Genomic DNA, 20,862 nt, shown 5'->3' with positions numbered 1-20,862 from the left:
AGTGCCCTCTGTGAGGAGTCTGCATGTCCTCCCAGTGTTCGTGTGGGTTTCCTCTGGGTGCTCTAGTTTCTTCCTACATTATAAAGACATACATCTAGAGTGTTTCTCCCTGGGCCTCTGCTGAAAATTGGCTCCTTTCCAAGTCATTCTTTCCCGGTTAACAAATGTTAAATAAATAAATAAATAAGAGATAAAAAAACAAAGCTCAGACAAAAGATTGATAGCATTCCTGGCTACATATGGCTGTCTAATGTATTATGACTGCAACTGCATGCATGGCATTTGTTTAATCAATAACCAGTTGTTCATAGGCCATTTTCTCAATATAGTTGGTTAACATGTTGGCAAAATTTAAAATAAAAACATTATAGGATTTGTTTTTGTAAATGAAATACATCTCTTTCGGACCCAGTGGTGTTAATGTATTGCCAGAAAAAATCAAAAGCCTAGCTTTGGACTATACCACTAAACTGTTCAGATGTTGGCAGAATGTCTAGATTTTTGCCTTATATTTTTATATTGTTCCTAATAAAATGTGTGGTTTTCTGGAAAATCACCAAGGATTGAAGCCACCAAATAATTAAATTTATTTGAGTTTCAGATTCCATATCCTTCAGAAAAATGCATGTTAACACAGATCCTATTATTCTTGTGATCTTTTAAGTTTATAAGAGCAATATTTAAAATCTGTCCCTATTTTCAACCCTTTTCACCCCATTTTTTAGGCTTTGTCCAGATTTCTTGTGCTAAAAGGTGGAGTAGTATGCTTTGGACTCTTGATAGCATTATCTTCAAAACCAAGTATCTGGATGTACTATTAGTTAGAATGTTCAACTCTACTCTGATGTTGTTGGTCTTTTTGGCTTTTCCTGGTTAGGGGTCACCACAATGGAACTCCGGTCTGCTAATGATTGGCAGTAGATGTTTTTTTTATGGTGCCGAGTTGTCAGCCTGATGCCCAACCTTCAGCAAAGGCACGCCCATTCATGCATATCTTTCAAATGCCACTCGACCGTGGAGAGGACATGCAGACTCCACACAGAAGGCACTCCAGCCAAGAATCGAACAGGAGAACCTTTTGCTGTGAGGCAACAGCGTTACTGCTGCACCATGATAGTAATCTTAAATATGAGTCTTTTGACACTTAGAGAAACATTTTATTCCAATGATTCTGCAGCCACAACACCCCAATATTCATGTCCCTTGTAAAGATACAGCATGCACAGCACACACACTAATTACATTCACAAACAATTCATCCTTACTCTAATAACTGGAATATTAACTACTCACTCAGTAGTTTTACTTGTATGAAAACACTTGCAACACTTTTCTCTAGCCTTCACTCCTTTTCTTATACTTCCACAGTTTAAAACAAAGAGTGAGGTCATACAGAAAAAAACAATCAGTAAAAACTAAATGAAAACTCTAACCAAGCTAGAACTTCCACTGAGTGACCTCTCAAACCTCTTGTATCAGGGGGACATGGGATATATGCAAATAACCCTTATGAACATCAGGCATTTCAGCTATATGTGAAGTCTGAATGCCCATGATATAAATTATTTTAATGGACAACTTCAGGCCAATAAACCCAAACACCACTAACTGGGTATGTACATACTTCAATCTTACTTTAACCTCATCAACACATTATAAGCAAAGTGTTTGACTAAGCATAAGAAACACAGGGCTATTATACCCAGCTGATGTCCATTACTATTAGGGTGACTGCAAAATATCTCCACTAACAAACTAAAACAAAGAGTGAGAAAGTTACACAGAAAAAACAATCAGTAAAAACTAAATGAAAACTCCAGCCAAGCTAGAACTTCCACTGAGTGACCTCTTAAACCTCTTTTATCAGTGGCACATGGGATATAGGCAAATGACTCTTATGAACATGAGGTGTTTCAGCTATAAGGCGATTCTGAATGCCTATGCTTATTTATTTTTAAGTCATTTCAATGGATAATTTCAGGCCAGTAAAGCTAGTGGGGTTTGGCTTTACTGGTTTGCAGCATATAAAGTATTGTATGCATTGCATCTGCATAACATGCAGGAAGTTGCCATGATCCTCATATCTAGCAGATATCTGATTTATGGCAGCGATTTGAGCAGGGTGATTTAGTACAGGGATCACATACTGACAGTGTTGGATATGCCCTGTATCTGTGCTGCATCACATCAATACACAATCCACAGGACATGGCTGAGAGGCAATAAAACATCACATTGGTATAGACCCACAGTGTTAGCAAGCACATGTCAAGACTGTTGAGGAACTGTTTCTGTCGCTAAGGCTCCTCCTAATGGGTGCCACAATTTGTTCTAGAGAGCTGTAATAAGATAGTTTTGGTTTGTGCAATTCTGTAAAACAGGAAGATGCAGAAAGCTAGAGCAAGGGGCTATCATCAGATAACTAAAGCCATTGGAGGAACTGGCTGCAGCAGAAGACCATGTGAGAGAGACACAGGCAAAATACACTGCAGAAATGGCAAGAAGTGATGTCTGGTCGCCAACTATTGTCCTGGTTAGAAAGAACAAGGATTAAAACTGATAGATATAATGATACTCCCAGGGTACAGTGCATTAACTGGCCATGCTGTGCATCAGACCTAATTTAACCAATGTAGCACTGCTGTTTGCTCACAGCACATTTGTCATCGTAATCACAGGTGGGAAGGGGCTCAGTGATATGATCATGGGATCTTATGATCATAGGAAATACAGGGCAGTTGAGTATTGAGACCATTTTTGCTTACCAGTGCCCACAGCTCCTGCAGATGTGATTACCATGTGCGTTTGTGGCTGTGACAGGTGCTGTGAGACCTCAGGTAGAAATGATGCAGTCTGTGAATCTTCCCAGCCAAGGGTGCTTCCCCTGTGAAGAATGACATGGGCACCAGTACGCACCAGCAAGGCAGAAGGCAGACTGAGAGATTAAAACTGCCTGGCCATGCCATGCACTTGACCATCACATAGGCAACATTTGTGCATGTGGCCATGCTGTGAGAAATCAGGTTCATCACTGATGGGTTGTGTGAAGGAGGTAGCAGTATGTGGTGTTTATCTACTTGCCTCCACACAGTCCATCAGTCAGCCATACATCTGGTGGGCTACTGCTGCCTATACCTGAATCCCATCTGATCTCATTCATCACTTCATGCATCCTTGTGATTCCAGCTCCCTTTCAGGAATTTACTGTAGAAAAACAACCCATCAATAAACAAAAACAATATTTATGCAGTCATCCTTACCACCTGCTTGTATGCCCTTACCACAGCAAAAGAATAAGACTTATGAACTTTGTTGACCAATGCAATTATTTAATGCAGAGATCCATCACAACCCTCCTTTCATTCCCCACCCCCCCATCAACAGATTACTGTTGGTCAATCCCCCCATAAAACGTCATACAAAAACCTGTCATCATCTCCACATGCCACTGTCTGTGCTGTGCTCTCTTACCACTTTACCACATCAGAGGTAGAACAGTTCTCTCCACAGACCAGTGTAATTATTTTATTCACAAATTACACTACAGAAGGTTAGACAGCATGATGAGCACTGCATGAGTGATGGTTATTTATACAGTGCTGTTTCTGGCTCACAGCATGACAGCTATGATAATGAAACAATCTGGGGGAAATGTCTCTGAATCACACATTTAGTGCTGTGCATACCAGCCCTAGGCTGTGGAATGAGGCTTGTGATTGCCTGTTCACATTCATTATAGACTGCAGAGTGGTCTGAATATATGTGGGTAGGTCCTTGATTCCGATAGGGCTACAGGCTTCTTGACATGCTATGATACCATCATGGTATGACTTGTGGTATTGTAGTGAGGTACTAGACAACAAACAGGGTTTATGCTTTCCTGATACCTTGTTTATCCAGTGCACCTGGTCCCTCCCCCATGGACATATACTATTGAACAGCTCTATATTAGCCTTGACCTATGCCATGCTGCCATGCCACCCACTGACATACATCACATGGTTCCTGCAATTTGCATCCGCATAAATCTGCTACCATTTTCCTGATAATATCAACCTATGAAGTGGCCATAATTTTTTAATGGGCTAAGTTTGGAAGGGCTCCCACATGTGCATGAGGGGCACTAAAATATTTATGTACCTCTTGCATGGTTACCTCTGTGAGTGCCTGCAGCATAAGTCCCATGATAGCCCACAGTACATACAGGCCAGCAATTGTTTGGTCAAATCTGCCCACCACTGTTAATATATTGCAGGCTGGGCAGTATATGTTCAGGGATTAGGTCAGCCCAGTTTCACTCGCCCATGAAGTCTCACTGTTTGAAACTCATGGAATGTGCCAATGCTCTTCACATCGAGGACTAGTTAGGTGACTTGTAGTCTTGTCCCTCTTGGCATATATATTTCTGTAGTACAGTTGTATCTAGTCTGTATAATGTTATTTTTATTTACTACTGCATACTTAATTGCTCCAGAAGGTATATATTACTGATAATTGCATTTGCTTTCATTTTTCTCTTTATCATTGTTTTTCTTTCTTTTTTATTTGTCCTTGTTGTTTTTTCTATTTCATGCAGTGTTATCTGCAAAGGTAAATGTAGGTCATCAGAGGCCACTGCACTGTACACCTGCCTCACAGTCCTCTACTGGGTCCCTAGAGGATTCCAGGTCCACCTCTCTGTAGGGTGATGTAGGTAATCCAGTGGTGGTGACCAGGAGAATACTTTGATGGCCTCTGGTGCTCTATCTATGGGAGGAGGTGTAGAATCCCCATCAGTGGGTGTCACTGAGGGGGCCTAGTATGTTACCAAGTAGAAGATGGAAAGCCTGTTGATACCCATAGTGGACTCAGGCCTGGATACTTGCATTGGAAGCCTAGAATGATTTCTTGTATGACTGGCAGTCACATAGCTGCTTGGCCTTGATTAATGGGCTAACAGTGGCTGGGCCCAGCTATGAAGATGGTCACAATGGTGACTGACTTCAGATTTGTTGTGGCACTATGCAGTGTGGCATTCAGCCATTACTCCATCTTATCTCTCATCATGGTGTTTTGTATCCTTATGTTACATTTTCCACCTCACTTTATAGTCCAGTCATCCCCATCACCAATTTTCCTTCCATCTGCCCGATGTCTGTGTCTCTATCTCTATCCCTTGTGGTCACCCACTTTGTGTCAGCACTTCCTTTTTCAGCCTTTGTATGTCTTTTGTTTTGGTTTCTCTGTCCCTGCTGCCATCTATTTATATGCATTTTTCTACTAACACCTACTCCACATTGTGTTACATTACTCCCACTGCATACTTAATCACTATTGGCCCACACTGCTCTATTTAGACCATGCTATTTTGCCCTTACATCCTCACATAATTTTTCTGAATCCTGATTAACTATCTGAACACATAAAAAGTCAGCTACTAATTATTATCTTTCTAACACATGAGAAGCAACATAAAATAAAAAAAAATGTTAGTTATTAGTAATTATGCTGCATTGAAATAAACAAAACACCCCCTAAAGTCAATGGAAGTGTTTTTGTATCTGTGTGTATGCAGAAAAGGAGGTTCTGTTATGTGCCAGGAAAAAGCCATCTGAGTAGAAAATGAAGGTAAAAGCATTTTGTTCAATGAGTAAGAATAAATCTGTACGAGGCATGAGCAGACGGTAGGTAACATCCTCAGCTGTCTTCATTACATAAACAATCAATTCCAAATGTGCTTTATAACAAACAACAGTGCATGGTTTCCCAAATATAAGCAGGAATACAACTAGAATGGTACAGATGACTGCAAATGCCATTACAAGCAGCAGTAATGGCAATTGAACAAAGCAGTCCAGCCATAGAATCACTGTACATATTTGGTAAAAATTTGAGCATTATGTACGCAGCTATTGTCAGTTAGAACAAAATGTAATGAAAGTACTATAAAGAATGGATTGCAGGAAGTTTACCTCATCTTAAATTTGTTTGTAAGTTACAGTTTACATAAAAGATATTTCAAAGCACTGGTATGGATATTTTATGACATGAAGTACAAGACAGTGTTAATGTTTTACGGATAACTGGGGAACAGCTAAAGAGACTAAATAAAACAGCCTAGAAAAGTTTTAATGGTAATACAGTTCGGCAGTTTATTATCTGTCAGTATCTCCCTGGGTAATACAACTGAAATGTCACACATTATAAGGCAAGTCACTCATTTTGCTATTCAGAAAGCAAAATTCTACAGTGCCAAACAAAATGCAAAAAGCATAAATATATAATACGTTTTTATATTCTACAGCCTATAAACATTGCTGCACTTGATTTCACTGTGTTTTGTGATGTTTTTCAATCCCATCCTCAAGTTTGATCATGATTCACACATTTCACCCACTTGTTGCACATTGTGAGACTATTTCAGTGACAAAGGGTTGAGGAATATGTCTATGCAACACCTACAAGAATAAGCAAAACAATAGTTATAGTTATTACATAACAAATACTATGTTTTTCAATGAGCGCTTGCAGGGAAAGCAGGGTTTTTGCTTCTGAGCACAGTCTTGTATTAATAAAATACCAGACTGCTAGAACTAATACAAAATGTCAGTGTGAGAAATAGAATTACAGTTAGCATTCATGAGTTTAATAATGGACAAAGGGGAAGCAAACTTTGTCATTATCTTTTTTTTTAATTATTTTAGAGCCTGAAATTAAATCATAGCTTTGACTGTTTTTATTGAAATGGCAGGGAAAAAGTATTATGAAGTAACTTAGCTCAAACTGACAATTCTGTTTTGAAGCAGAATTTGTAGGTACAGCTTTTTTTTCTGGACCCAGCCTTGAGGGTGGTCACTGAGGTGACTGGCTTCAGGTCTGGTGTCACACTGTGGAGTGTGACATGCAGCCGTCATTCTCACCCTCTCCCCCATCTTTGTATTCCTTGTCTTTGTGTTTCATTTTCCTGCACAAAAGTAGTATATGGTACCTTAGCACTTATTGGCACCAGCGTTTCAGAGCAGAATGCATATCCATGGCTTTTGGTTCAACAGCATCAATCATGCACTATTAGCAATTAGCAACAACATTCTTATAATTAACAGTGAGTTCATGTGATGTCATAGGTCATCAACAGCTACATGTGGATACACAACAGGCAGTACAGCAGTAAATGCTACAGCTAGCTACGTGCAGTATAACTTGTAGTGTAGCATGTACAGCAGTAAATGCTACAGCTAGCTACATGCAGTATACCTTGCAGTGTAGCATGTACGGCAGTAAATGCTACAGCTAGCTACATGCAGTATACCTTGTAGTGTAGCATGTACAGCAGGAAATGTTACAACTAGCTACGTGCAGTATACCTTGTAGTGTAGCATGTGCAGCAGGAAATGTTACAGCTAGCTACGTGCAGTATACCTTGCAGTGTAGCATGTGCATCAGGAAATGCTACAGCTAGCTACGTGCAGTATACCTTGTAGTGTAGCATGTGCAGCAGGAAATGCTACAGCTAGCTATGTGCAGTATACCTTGTAGTGTAGCATGTGCAGCAGCAGGAAATGCTACAGCTAGCTACGTGCAGTATTCCTTGTAGTGTAGCATGTATAGTAGGAAATGCTACAGCTAGCTGCGTGCAGTATACCTTATAATGTAGCATGTGCAGCAGGAAATGCTACAGCTAGCTATGTGCAGTATACCTTGTAGTGTAGCATCTGCAGCAGGAAATGCTACAGCTAGCTATATGCAGTATACCTTGTAGTGTAGCATGTACAGCAGGAAATGATACAACTAGCTACGTGCAGTATACCTTGTAGTGTAGCATGTGCAGCAGGAAATGTTACAGCTAACTACGTTCAATATACCTTGTAGTGTAGCATCTGCAGCAGGAAATGCTACAGCTAGCTATATGCAGTATACCTTGTAGTGTAGCATGTACAGCAGGAAATGATACAACTAGCTACGTGCAGTATATCTTGTAGTGTAGCATGTATAGCAGGAAATGGTACAGCTAGCTACGTGCAGTATACCTTGTAGTGTAACATGTACAGCAGGAAATGGTACAGCTAGCTACGTGCATTATACCTTGTAGTGTAGCATGTACAGCAGGAAATGCTACAGCTAGCTTCATGCAGTATACCTTGTAGTGTAGCATGTACAGCAGAAAATGGTACAGCTAGCTACGTGCAGTATACCTTGTAGTGTAGCATGTACAGCAGGAAATGTTACAGCTAACTACGTTCAGTATACCTTGTAGTGTAGCATGTATAGCAGGGAATGCTACAGCTAGCTACGTGCTGTATACCTTGCAGTGTAGCATGTACAGTAGGAAATTCTACAGCTAGCTACGTGCAGTATACCTTGTAGTGTAGCATGTATAGCAGGAATTGCTACAGCTAGCTAGGTGCAGTATACCTTGTAGTGTAGCATGTACAGTAGGAAATGGTACAACTAGCTATGTGCAGTATACCTTGTAGTGTAGCATGTATAGCAGGAATTGCTACAGCTAGCTAGGTGCAGTATACCTTGTAGTGTAGCATGTACTAGCTATGTGCAGTATACCTTGTAGTGTAGCATGTACATCAGGAAATGCTACAGCTAGCTACGTGCAGAATACCTTGCAGTGTAGCATGTACCACAGGAAACACTACATCTAGCTGCGTGCAGTATACCTTGTAGTGTAGCATTTACAGCAGGAAATTCTACAGCTAGCCACGTGCAGTATACCTTGTAGTGTAGCACTAATAGTTTATCTGCAAGTTTCCTTTTCATTACATTAATGCAGGGACAGTTTAGTTATGAGGGATGCTGCTGTGAACTAGGCAGGTTACAATAAGGATGAATTCAAGCCACTAAAGGTGGGAGAGGGAATGACTCTGGATATAGGAGGTGGAGGAGAAAGATACATCAATATTCAAGATGAATTTAATTTCCCGATCCAATAGAGATATGAGAGTTGTACATTGTTGCACATTACCAGTTCAGGGAGAATCATAAGAGAAAGAAATGCGCAGCAACAGATGCAGGTGGGGTCCCAGTATATATACCTTATCAGATTATCCAACAGGATATCAACAATTATCTAGCAGATAATAAAAGTGTATTTCACAGGCTGTAGCAATGATCTGAGTAATGGAGGCAGATGAGGGTATTTATATACTTTATTAGTGTCAAATGAGCATATGTATAGATCAGTTTCAGTCTGTTAACTTGCAGAAAAAACAATTGCTTCATCAACTTCTGCATATTGAAACTTCCTTAATTTCAGTACTATAAACTCAGATTATCTACTAATGGAAAAAGAGCAGCAAACACTGTCCTTCCCTGACAGGTAAATTAAAAAAAAATAAAACAAACAAAAAAAGCTAAACCTTAACAATAATGCTGGACATACTTTGTCTGAATAGGGATACCATAAGGGATTTTTTTTTTATAAGGTAATGTGTATAGTTGAGGTTAGAGTTGGCACAGATGGGCAAGGATGGAATGCATGTATAAGTTTAAAAGGCTGTATAACTATTCCAGTTAAAACAAATGCCTTTAGAGGTCTAGCTGCAAATCCCACCATTGCAAAGTATTTGAATGTATGAATTTCATCTACTTGTTTAGGGCTTTCAGTCACTAATTTTTAAGACTAAATGAAAGAATGGCTTGGTTGGAACTGTCCTTTTTAACAAATGATTTTAGCATGCATTTTACAGCCATTTCAAAATATAACAATCCACAATTTAATATTAATTAAACATGAATGTTGCAAAGTAATGTAAAGTTAAGTGACTCAACAAATTGCTGTGCCCAGTGAAATACACAGCAGTAGTACAGATTTTATTGATAATTTTAAGTGTGGTACAGACCCAAGTCTCCTTTAATAAAGGTCATATGTTAATAAGTCTTCTAGCTAACAAAAAGTGAATGGAAGGTGAGACTAAAATTGTTACTCTACAATAATCAGGTTGTCCATGCTACAACTTCCACAGTTAACCAACCACTCACTCCTGATTATTTCATTTCTAGAAGCTAGGTAACACCAGTTTTAGACTAAGAGGTCCATTTGTCCATTTGTTGCACAGTGGCAGTTTTTGCAGGATTAATTACTCTTTCAAGTATTTAGAATTATACTGACCTTTGCCAGTTCAAAGGAACAATGGCTACATTTGTTGTTATTTACAATAGTTAATGGACTCAGCATGCCATGTTTTACCAATTTTCTAGGAATCTGTAGAAATAAGTGCAAATGCAGGGATGTGAATGAGCAATTTGTCCAACAACCAAAAGTCATATTTAAGAAGTTATGCAAGTTTGAACTTCAGCCTTCCTACAGTTCAGGCAGGCATTCTTTGCTGCTGCTCAGCATTTCTAATTTTTAATTTAAATAGACATAATACAGTTATTTTAATGCAGTGGCAGCTGGTGACTTCAAATAAAAGGGGGTTTGCAGGAGACAGCTGAATGGGTGGGGGTCAATGGGAAAGGGTGTGGCCAACTAGAAAGGGGTGGAGCTATGCTCAAAACCACATAAACTGTAACTTTAATTAAATACGCTGCCCTGGGTGCCAAACCGTCATTATGAGAGTCCAATCAAGACAAAATGAAGTGTAGAAGAAAAAAAATATTTCAATGTATTGCATGATAGCTTACTTAATATCTAGATGGAAACAAAAAGGGTGTGAGGCATGAAAAAATAAATTACTTTTTAAATACATTACTGGAATGCCAAAATCAAGTATAAGAAAAACAAGCAGCACTCAACTCAAACCACTTCTCATTGTACTGCAGTTCTAATTATAATTTATATTCAGCTTTATTAAAGTGCCAAGTAACATGTGGAAAGTAGCAGTCTCTGTGATACCCCCACTTGTAAAAATGTTTCTTATCCAAAAAAGACCTGCTGCCTGACAACAACTGTCTTCTTGTTTCATTGGGAAAACATGATCAAAGTAAAAAATGAAAGGCAAACAAGAAACAAGCTCAAGATACATTGCTTAAAGGATTATTGCACAGGTTATGGAAATCAGGGACAATTGAGAGGTTTTGATATGCCTTATGCTATAAAGCAATTTATTTGCACGTACCTCTCAACCTGTTAATGCAGGAAATCTGGACAAGGTTAAATATATTGGGGGAACATATAAACAGTACTAGAAATTGCTCTTGTATAAACTGAGACAGTTGATAGAATATAACAGGTCTTGCTTTAGCATGCATTTTTCTGAAGGTTATGAAGTCTGAAACTCAGTGTATGTCATTATTTAGTGACTTAATTCCTAAATGAGTTGCCAGATAACCACAAATTTTATGAGGCAGAAACCAAAAATAAGAAGCAAAAATCTATTAATTCTGTGAAAATCTGGACAGTTGAGATGTATAGTTCAGCCGGGGCTGTCTTTGAGTTTGCTTTCTTTCCCCCTCACAAAATCATGGTCAAATGGAGCCTCCCCCCTGCAGCCATTCCAATGAATCATTACTTGGCTATTTCACCCCATTTACCATAAACACTAATGTGCATGCTGCTTTACTTCTACGATGATTTGGACTTCATTTGAAAGTTTTATTTAGCATTTTGCAGCACAAACACTAAGACATCTGCTAAACAAAGCAATGCAGTCTCACAATGAAAACAGACAGCATTAAAACTTCTCTGCCCTTGAAACTCACATTCATTGAAACAGCATTGAAACCTACATTCAAAGAAAATACATTTTGCCAGTGGCAGATAAAAGCTTAACTTTGTTTTCAAATCATAGGCCCCTTGCACACAAAACATACATGTGCTCTTTGATACACCTTCCTAATTGTATTAAATTATATTCCTTGTACAATACAATACAGTTGTTAGAGGGCATTTTAAATTTATTGTTTTGAACATTTTTCCAGTAAACAATGAAACAAAATGCATGCACCAATTATAACAAAACTGCCCAATTCAGAATATTTTTCCAGTAAACAATGAAACAAAATGCATGCACAAATAATGACAAAACTGCCCAATTCAGAACATTTCCATCATAAAAGCCTACTCAGACTTCTACAATCCACCAGTATCAGTAAATATGCACAATCTCTGAAGAAGTAAAAGTCATCTAAATAATTCCACATTAAAAAAATCTGTAACTAATGAAGAGGTTGCTGCTAGCAAACAACTTTATATGTCATTGTTTCATCTACAAATAAAGTGCCCATTGCCCTTGAGGAATAAAATGCCTATGTTGCATTAAAAAAATGATAAGCTAGTAATATTGCAATAGGGAATGGATAGCAAATTGATAAAAGGTTCATAGTTACTAGGTATCTTCGCCAAGAAGGACTGCAGTATCCACCCCCTTTATAACACAGTACAGTATCAGCAATACATTTACTTACTGTGGGAGTAGAACCCACAGCCTTCTGCATCAAAAGCAAGTACACTACCTGTTGTGCTATTAACAATGCAAGTAAGCTTAGCATAAGCAGCACTAAACTTTTGTTCCCTGCAGCTTTCAGATTCTTGTAAAATATACTTGACACTCAGCTATATCTCTGAACTTTGCAGCACAAGAAATCTGTCAAAAGACAAAATTTATTGGGGGGGACAAACGCCAAAAAACAGGGACACATTTTAAACATTGCTTGTATAATGTTGGAAAGTTGCTAGAATAAAATGCTGTGTTACCACCATACATTTTACTGCCAAGTATTGAACCCAGGACCCTGTGCAAAACAGTCAGCGCAGTATATCACTATGCCTGTTCATCTGTTTTGTGAAAGTGAGGAAGACTTAAACTTAAATGGCTACCATTTAGTGAATTTGGTTCTCGCCATAGCAGTCAACCTCTTAGCACAAACACCTAAACAAAGCTAATAATGGGGGAAAACAGCCCCCAAACATATTCAGCAAATTCAGTTCCATAGCTCTCAACCTCTTAGCAAAAAAACACATAGACAAAGCCAGTAATGGGGGAATACAGCCGCCAAACATATTCAGTGAGTTCACTTCTCACCATAGCTCTCAACCTTAGCACAAAAAACCTGGACGAAGCCAATAATGGGGGAATACAGTCCCAAAAATAGGGACACATTTCAAATACCAGTGTTATAAACTTAGAAAATTGCTAGAATAAAAGGTTTTGTGTTACTGTGTACTTTCTGAAGAATATGAAGTCTGAAATTCAAATGCCTGTTATTTTTATTTATTTAACATTTGTTAACCAGGAAAGTCTGACTTGGAACAAAAGCTAATGCACCCAGCCAAGAATCAAACCAGAGAACATGCAGCTGATAGGCAACAATGCTACCAGTGAACCACTGCACTACTAACTGCATAAAATAACAAAAATACAGAAACCACAGATTTTATGAGGAACAGAACAGGACAAATATGAGGCAAGAATCTGCATTTTTTTTTACAAATGGTGGTGGGTAGGGAATTCAGGTCCTTGCCACTGCAACCAAGGTACAGGGCTCAAGCCTGAGTTATTCTCTACCCACCACCATGTGTTCCCTCTAGTCACCAGTATACAACAACTTGGGCATTACACTTACACACATACATACAAGATAGATTATACCGATTTACCTTCGCCTACTACTCCTATCAAGCCTACAACTAAACTATAGACCGCATAATGTAACCCAAAAGAGTATTAACAGGTTAAACCCCTCCCACTACTTATATGTCACCTGTCCCACTTTGAGGCTACAAATTGCTAAACCAATACACAAATGAATACAACACGCTTGAATAACAAATGGGAACAACTGGATTTATGGCTCTCAATCAACAATGACAAAATAATTATCTTAGCAGAATTATGGCTAAAAAATGGTAGTTGGATGTCACCAGACATACAAAGAGATATTACATGTACGCAAACAACTGTCCTGGGAAAAAAACAGAATAACGGATCATAATGCCAGTAGAAAAGAAAGCCAACTCAATGCCACCCTAGCAACCACAAATACTTCCTCCAACTCCAGTCCAAAGTGGACCCTAATACAGGCAATGCATGGAGATAAAACAAAGCCTTTCATAGCATCAGTCTATATCTCACCACAAAATCAGACTAATGAAGTACACATAAACCATGTGCTATCACATACCAAAAGGTGTTTAACAGTAATTGCGGGTGGCTTAAACCTTGACTGCAAAAGTTATTTAACATAGCAACATACCAGGGGAAATATTAATCAACCTAACACAACTGTTTCTGAGAAGGTAGTAGACCATATCCCACAAGAGGTAAATGTACCCTCTTTGAAACTGACATCACAAGGATTGCAGATAAATTATCTGTGCTAGTGATATTTCATTTCATACTAAGCAATCACTGTTGAATCATCTCTAAAGAGAAAAAAAAAGTAAGCACCCAGGATCATTCCAATATGCACCTTAACTAAGGCAAGCAATACCACATGGGTATAAAAGCTACAACTTATAAACTGGGAACAAGTTTACAAATATTAGAATCCCACAACTGCACTATCCAACTTCTACATAATATTAACTCTAATTAAAAATAATATATAGATAAAAAAAACATCTGTTAGTATTGTTGATGAAGAGTCGGTAATTAACCTTGTTCTGCTTACTGGGAATAGCATCGAATGTGGCCAAATCCCAACTACAACTTGCACAGCTGATAATGTTCATAGGCTGTAGTTTTGATTGTACAACTCCCCACAACTATGTAACATCATACATAACACACTATACAATATATCCGTACAAGAACCCTGATCCTAACCCTAACGTTTTTCATTGCTCCCTAAACCAAGACTCTCTTCCTCTCTAACTAACTGTAAAGTCTTGATCAGTCCTTTAACCTATAATCCTCCTCTCCTCACTAACCCTAAAGTCCTGATTGCACCCTAACCTAAAACCTCCCTCCCTTTCCTAAACCTAAACTCCCTATTGTTCCCTAAACTCAATATCTGCCTTCCCTCCCCAAACCTCTGATCACTCCCTAAACCAGTCATGGGCAGTATTTGGATGCGGTTCCTTGCCGCACATCAAGGGAGGGGTGCAAGAGGTAACCACGGCCCATTTCAATAATAGCCAAGGACATATTAAACAAACACATTATGACAATTGTTATTCTGTTGTATGACCAGACTTAGAATATTAATTTCTCTTGGGTGAACAATGCATCAAACAGACGTTTCTCTGCAAGAAGGTTACAAATTATACAGTTTTCAACACTTAGTGATGGGAAAGAAAGGAAGACTTTGCAGAAAAAACAATACAAACTGGGTACTAATGCATACTGTTAGGAAACATCAGAAGAATAATAAAACACCATTAAAACAAAGGCAAAATAAAAAAGGGTAGGAAGGGGACACCCAGCTGGTACAGTTCATTAAATTTGAAGGTCTGTTTTACTTGGCACAGTTCTTATGTTTCTTGCTGTCATGCTATAGTTAGAAGTAGGAGGTAGAAAACTGAAATAAATGAAACCAAAGCATATACAGAATTACTGATATTTACCATATCGGTACTATATATTCTTTGGTTGGCCAACAGCAGGTAGAGCTTTGCAAATTAATTCAGCTGAATCCAGGAAATTACTGAGATCAGTCCTCTTCCTAATTCTCTGTGAAAGAAAAATCAAAGCCATCACAACTTAGCAGCAGGAAGGGGTACCCAAAGATGCTTCTACTTTTCACCCTGAATATGCATGCATTTGCCAGCATAGGTACATGTTAGTTTTTAAGTAAATACAGCTTACATTGATTACTTAACACCAGTCTATCCTGTTTTGGAAGTGCACTACCACTTTGCAATGCCTGCCTTGCTTGTATTTTTTTTACCTACCAACACATTTGGTTAAGGAGTTTGATACACTGAAATAGTTTACTCCACTGTGAAATTTTTACATTCAAATTTGCAAAAGGGAGGGATTACCTTTACCCTTTTTATACGAATAACAAAACAGAAGCCTTTTTTCACACCAATAAGAAAAACAGAAAAGTTTGAAAAGGGACAAAATATAACACACGCACACATTCACTCATACTCCCACATGCACAAACGTGCACTTGCACACAAACAGACACACACACACACACACACACACACACACACACACACACACACACACACACACACACACACACACACACACACACACACACACACACATACACACTTACCCAGGTCCAGGGCCTTTGTTGTGCTGTATAGCTCCATATTTCCACTTACTACTCTCCTAGGACCTTCCGTTAGCTCCTGTGGATGTCACAGATCCCGTGGTGATGTCCTTGCTTCCTGCAAGAGCAGGCCAGCCTGTGGACATTGCAGTCCAATCCCTTTCCAGTCTATGCAGTTGTACCTAACTGCATAGACTTCTGGGATGCTCTTGACTGCTGTGTTTGCAATCCGAACTGCTGCTGAATCAGTCGGGAGTATTGCGCATGCTCCGGACTGGTTCAGCAGCAGTCTAGATGTTGGAAATGCAGCGAGTGCGTATGCGCGAAGGTCCGCAATTTTTGTCCTTCTTTTTAAATGTTTTTTTCTTCTTTCTTCTACAGCTGGGGTCTTTCTTCTTTGTTTTACAGCTGGGAGGGCTGCAGTCCGGCAGTCCAATAGCATGGGCCGTCCCTGTTGTAATGTCATATCTAATAGTTTTGTTCTATGTGTTTAATTTACAAATATGCTGAAGGTTAAGAAACCACATTTCTAATTATATAAGTAGAACAGTGTGGTTGGAAAGTTTTGGATTTTTTGAGCATGTGAATATGTATGCTATAGTATTATACAGATAAGGAAATGTCAGCTACTAACCTTGTGAATCATATTATTTAAATGTGCCTGCTTACCAAATGTTTTAAAAGTACATGCAATAACTGTCCAAAAAATAACAAAGCAGTCCATTAGTTGGTATGAATACACATACCATGTACACATAAACACACACCCACACTCACACACACACACACACACACGCATGTGTGTGTGTGTGTGTGTATGTGTGTGTGCGTGCGCGGGTGTGTGTGTGTGTGTGTGTGTGTGTGTGTGTGTGTGTGTGTGTGTGTGTGTGTGTGTGTGTGTGTGTGTGTGTGTGTGTGTGTGTGTGTGTGTGTGTGTGTGTGTGCGCACGCGCGCGTGTGTGTACATGTGCATATGTATACATGTATGTGTACACATGCCTGTCTGCTTGCTCTGTCAGTGATTTCATATTTTTATGTCTCTGTACATATTTGTAAATGTAGGTGTGTGATGCATATGTATTTATTTCATTCATTATCTTTACCCTTCAACAGTATTTTGGTTGATGACTCATCTGATCAGACATTGAACTCTTCTACCTTTTCTACATGTTGGAGCACATTTCTGATTATTTTTTCTGGTAAGTATTTGTACTCATTGCATTAACAAGTAATTATGCTTATCAGGACTCAACAGCATTAAAAGGTTATTGCTCAGTATAAATGTTAATAGTTCCTGTCAATTCAAACAACACAGAGTGATGAAAAATAGCAGGGCTAAAGTACACTGGTATTGTGCTGCAGAATTCAGCTAGAGGGAAAGTAAATGCAGCCTCTAATCATGTTTGTCCCTTTCTGAAAAATATCTGACATCTAGTGATGAAGGAGCTGTTGTGCTATGGTATCAGGATGGTCAACATGCTGCAGATTTAATGAGCAGTTCAACCAAATAAATGTGTTTTATTGAGTAGCTGCTGTGCAAAGTAATTAAATGTCTGCTTTGTACAAACAATATTGTAAGACAAAAACTGTTTAATATCACCATTAACCAGTCTAAGATTAATCTCTTCTAATTTGTCTAAAATTCATAGTCATTCATATTGTTTTGTTTTGTTTATTCTACATGGTATTTATTTCAGGCTAGTCCCTGATGAACTGTCGCATTGCCATTAGTCTATAATGTGCTGCCTGTCACAAACAAAACAATGTATACTGAATGTTTTGTATCTTCTGCTTTCTATGAGTACATAAATAACAAGGGTAAAATATATATTTCTTTGCCAAAATGGAAAAATACACTTAATAACAGAAACACAATAGCAACAGCTTGAAAAAATGGCATGGAAGATTAAGGCTGTGGTCTGTTAACAACATATTTCCTGTGGTACAGGGCTTGATTCCTTCATTTGCTTATTGTGTATCATTGCACAAGACACTTAAACAGATGCTGCTTCAGGACAAGTGGACATTTTGGCTAGGCTCAATAATGATATCTTGAACTGCATGCCAGTTTACACTTGAACATTCACATGCAAACCCAAACATTTCATCTTCTTTCGGCTGTTCCCATTAGGGGTCACCACAGCAGATCATCTGTTTCCATTTCTTCCTGTCCTCTGCATCTTGCTCTGTCACACCAACCGCCTGCATGTCCTCTCTCACCACATCCATAAAGCTTATCTTAGGCCTTCCTCTTTTCCTCTTACCAGGTAGCTTCATCCTTACCATCTTTTTCCCAATATACTCAGCATCCCTCCTCAGCACATGTCCAAACCAACATAATCTTGCCCCTCTGGCTTTGTCTCCAAACCTTCCAACCTGGGCTGACCCTCTAATATACTTATTCTTAATCCTGTTCACCCTCATCACACCCAGTGCAAATCTTAACATCTTTAACTCTGCCACATCCAGCTCAAACTCCTGCCTTTTTGTCAATGCCACCGTCTCCAACATATATAACATAGCTGGTCTCACTACCCTCTTGTAGACCTTCCCTTTCACTCTTACTGGTACTCGTCTGTCACAAATCACTCCTGACACTCTTCTCCACCCACTCCATCCTGTCTGTACTCTCTTCTTCACCTCTCTTCCACACTCACCCTTACTCTGAACTACTCATCCCAAGTATTTAAACTCATCCACCTTCGCCACCTCTGCTCCTTGCATCCTCACCATTCCTCTGTCCTCCCTTTCATTCACACACATATATTCTGTCTTAGTTCTGCTGACCTTCAATCCTCTTCTTTCTAGAGCATATCTCCATCTCTCCAGGGTCATCTCCACATGTTCCCTACTCTCACTACAGATCACAATGTCATCTGCAAACATCATAGTCCACGGGGACTCCTGTCGGATCTCGTCTGTCAACCTGTCCGTCACCATTGCAAATAAGAAAGGGCTCAGAGCTGATTCTTGATGTAATCCCACCTCCACCTTAAACGCATCTATCACTCCCACCGCAGACCTCACTGCTGTCACACTACCCTTGTACATATCCTGTACCAATCTTACATACTTCTATGACACTCCCGACTTCCTCATACAATACCACAACTCCACTCTAGGCACCCTGTCATATGCTTTCTCTAAGTCTACAAAAACACAATGCAACTCCTTCTGACCTTCTCTGTACTTTTCCATCAACACTCTCAGAGCAAACATCGCATCTGTAGTGCTCTTTCCTGGCATGAAACCATACTGCTGATCACTAATCATCACGTCCCTTCTTAACCTAGCTTCCACTGCTCTTTCCCATAACTTCATGCTGTGACTGATCAGTTTAGTCCCTCCGTAGTTACTGCAGCTCTGCACATCACCCTTATTCTTAAAAAATCTGTACCAAAACACTTCTCCATTTCTCAGGCATCCTCTGACTTTCCAAGATTTCATTAAACAATCTGGTTAAAAACTCCACTGCCATTTCACATAAACATCTCCATGCTTCCACAGGTATGTCATCTGGACCAACAGCCTTTCCATTCTTCATCTTCTTTATAGCTATCCTTACTTCCTCCTTGCTAATCCATTGTACTTCATGATTCACTATCCCTACATCATCCACCCTTCTCTCCCTCTCATTCTCTTCATTCATCAGCCCCTCAAAGTACACTTTCCATCTCCTCAACACACTCTCCTCGCTTGTGAGTATGTTTCCCTCATTATCCTTTAACACCTTTACCTGCTACACATCTTTCCTAGCTCGGTCCCTCTGTCTAGCCAATTGGTACAGGTCCTTTTCTCCCTCCTTAGTGTCCAACCTTTCATACAGTTCTTCATATGACTTATCGTTAGCCTTCATCACCTCTCTCTTTGCCATGCACCTCATCTCCTTATACTCCTGTCTACTTTCTTCATCTCTCTGACAATCCCACATCTTCTTTGCCAACCTCTTTCTCTGTATACTCTCCAGTACTTCCTCATTCCACCACCATGTCTCCTTGTCTTCCTTCCTCTGTCCAGATGTTATACCAAGCACCTTTCTAGCCATCTCCCTTACTAGCTCTGCTGTAGTTACCCAGATATTTGGTAACTCTTCACTGCCACCCAGCACCTGTCTTAACTCATCCCTGAACTCCACCTCACAATTACCCTTTTTCAGTTTCCACCATTTGATCCTTGGTGCTGCCATCACACTCCTCCTCCTCTTCTTGATCACCAACGTCATCCTACAAACCACCATCCTATGCTGCCTAACTACACTTTCCCCGGTCACCACTTTACAGTCTCCAATCTCCTTCAAACTGGCCCTCCTACATAAGAAATAATCCACCTGTGTGCATCTTCCACCACTCTTGTATGTCACCCTATGCTCCTCCCTCTTGTTAAAATACATATTCACCACAACCATGTCCATCCTGTTCACAAAATCCACTGCCATCTGACCTTCTGCATTCCTTTAACACCATACCTACCCATCACTTCCTCATCCCCTCTGTTCCCTTCACCAACATGCCCATTGAAATCTTCTCCAATCACCACTCTCTCACCCTTGGGTACAGTCATCACTACTTCATCCAACTCACTCCAAAATTTTTCTTTCTTATCCATCGCACAGCCAACTTGTGGAGCATATGCACTAACAACATTCATCATTACACCATCAATTTCGAGCTTCATAAACATCACTCTATCCGACACTCTTTTCAGCACCAAAACACTCTTAGCATACAGTTCCTTCAGGATAACTCCTACGCCATTTATCCTCCC

This window comes from Protopterus annectens, chromosome 1.part0 (assembly GCF_019279795.1).
Source record: "Protopterus annectens isolate FY-2018-M chromosome 1.part0, PAN1.0, whole genome shotgun sequence".
Classification (NCBI taxonomy): Eukaryota; Metazoa; Chordata; order Ceratodontiformes; family Protopteridae; genus Protopterus; species Protopterus annectens.
This window is presented reverse-complemented; position numbering follows the sequence as displayed.